The sequence below is a fragment of the Vespa velutina genome, chromosome 2, assembly GCF_912470025.1.
Source record: "Vespa velutina chromosome 2, iVesVel2.1, whole genome shotgun sequence".
NCBI classification, from domain to species: Eukaryota; Metazoa; Arthropoda; class Insecta; order Hymenoptera; family Vespidae; genus Vespa; species Vespa velutina.
The window spans coordinates 7,273,979-7,276,478 of record NC_062189.1 but is presented as its reverse complement, the minus strand read 5'-3'; the positions used below and the strand labels follow the sequence as shown (position 1 = coordinate 7,276,478).

Here is a 2,500-nt window from a genome sequence, read left to right as displayed (position 1 = left end):
AGTCGACCTCGACAAAATAAATATTAAATAAAATTCCATGAATAATCTATAATGCGGGAGCGTTGAACTTTAAATTCGAGTTATTTAGAGAAAAAAAAGTAAAAGAGAAAAAACGAAAAGAAAAGGAAATTGTTTGTCCTGCTCTGTTATTTTTCTTTTTCTTTTTTTCTTTTTTTCCCTTCTCAACACGTTTAAATAACCAACACGAAGAATAGAGCTCGAGGGCGCTCGGATGGTACGCTTAAAATAATAATATTCCTAAGCGCATGACATAATCGATACGATAACGATCCATCGATAATGACTATTACAGAAAAAGGAAAGACGTTCCTCGTTCTTTTCCCTTTGTATATATGTTTGATGACAGACAAGAAAAGAAAAGACAAACACAGATGGGAAAGGTTGGTCAAATCTAACGATCGGTATAAACGTGGTTACGATAAATGGGGAAGATTAAAAAATCGTTTTATTTTTCACTATCGGAGACGGCAGTTAAATCCTCTCGCTTGGTACTTCGCTAATGGTCGTCGTAAATAGTTGTCCGTATATCGCGTCGTTAGACTCCACCTTCCATAGAAAATACTAGGGGCCGTGTAGGAGCTCAGGCGATAAATCAAGTCGCGTAGGACGTTTCGAAGTTTCAAACGTTTTGCCACCACCACCATCGCAACAGCCACCACCGTCACCTTCACCGTCGTATACTTCTATAACGTCGATATAAACTCTGACATTTTTATAAAAGATACTTATGGCGTATCGTTATCGTTAACGATTACTTTCTTGCAAGGATTTCTGTCTGTAAATTGCGTTAAAATTGATTGGAATATCAAGAATCGCTTGAGTTTTTTCTTTTTTTTCTTTTCTTTTTTTATAAAAAGAAAAAAAAAAAAATCGATCGAATGCCACCTGTTAATATCTCATCATTTTTTTCCCTTCTCAATTTTCATACCTCGTTAAATTTATCTGTTAACTGTATAGCATTTAACTTTATGTAGCAAAATATTAAGAGATAAAGAATATACTCGTAAAACATAGAGTGTATGAAGCAGCTGTAAAATTTGTCTCCAGAAAAAAAGAAAAGAAAAAAAAAACAAGAAAAATAATAATAATAAAAGAAAAAGAAACAAGAAAGAGAGATAGAGAAAGAGAGAGAGAGAGAGAGAGAGAGAGAGAAATTTTCTAATGTATTCTTAAATTCACGAATATTTTTATATATTCAAAAAATATTTTCAATTTTAATAACAGAAGATAATTACATTTATCGCATGACGAGAATAAGTATATTGAGTCATAATACAAAAAATTGTCATCTCTTTTTGAACATACTGACGGCTATACTGTTCAACGAACAGGTTAATAGGTTGAAAACCTAAATATATATATATATACATATAAAATCAATACTTATCATTATCAGTAAGAGGAGAAATAATTAACCTAACGTGATTGCAAAAGATCAGTGTTATGTATGTATGTGTGTATATATATTTCTTCCTCTTTTTTTTCTTCTATGAATCTGAATAACAAATGCAATAATAAAATCATAACGTGCGAAAAGTGTACGGCAAGGTGTAAGCACGGATTCACGCTTTTTCAAGCGACGCGCCATTGTTTCTCAAACAATCCGCAGCCTCACGGACAATAATGAAGGACTCCAATTGTACGTTTAAATGCCGCTACTATGTCTCGCCGTAAGATATAAAAAAAAAAAAAAAAAAAAAAAAAAAAAAAGAAAGAAAAAAGAGAGAAAAAGTGAAAAAGTGAGAAAAAGAAAAGGAGAAAGAAAGTAAACGCACTGATGACAAGAAATCAGGAAGACAGAGCGAGAGAGAGAGAGAGAGAGAGAGAGAGAGAAAAAGAGAGGAAAATAATGAGCATCATTCAAACGGGTAACTTCGATCGTTCCGCGTAAAATTAACGAGCGAAACGCTTTCGAAAACGTTACAACGCGGTTGAATACTGCTTCGATACAGTTTACGAACTTAACAGTCTATCGGTAGGATCTACAAAACGCGAACGCAAGCTAGAAAAACACATATTTTTTGCCGTTGTTGTTCCTTTCTTCCTTCCTTTCTTTCTTTTTTTCTCTTTCTCTCTCTCTCTCTCTCTCTCTCTCTCTCTCTCTCTCTCTCTTTCCTTTTTTTTCCCCTTTACGTTGATAATGCAACAAAGAAAAACAAGAATATGAAGAGGTGGAGAAAGAAGAAGAGGAAGAAGATGATGAAGAAGAAAAAAAAATTGCAATGTAAAACGTGCAGTTTCTTTCTTATTTAACCGTAAAACGTTCTCGAGGCGATAAAGGTATAAAACCATTTCGCATAAATCAGTGGGGCTACTCTCAGTGAAGTTAGATTATTTACAGATGTATCCGTTATACATACATATTAATGAACGGGGCAGCTTTTCCAGCTCGGAATCACGAATTACTGTTCCATGTCGGATAACTCCTTTTTCAGCACAATTTTTATGTATTTTATCGGAAAAAAAAAAATAATAAAAA

At 33.6% G+C, this 2,500-nt stretch overlaps 1 protein-coding gene across 4 annotated transcripts in view; it reads right to left on the bottom strand.

The window, feature by feature from the left end:
- Nucleotides 1-2,500, bottom strand: part of LOC124946566 (zwei Ig domain protein zig-8-like) — a 322,344-nt gene that overhangs the window by 311,285 nt on the left and 8,559 nt on the right. The gene's annotated exons all lie outside the window — the stretch shown is intronic.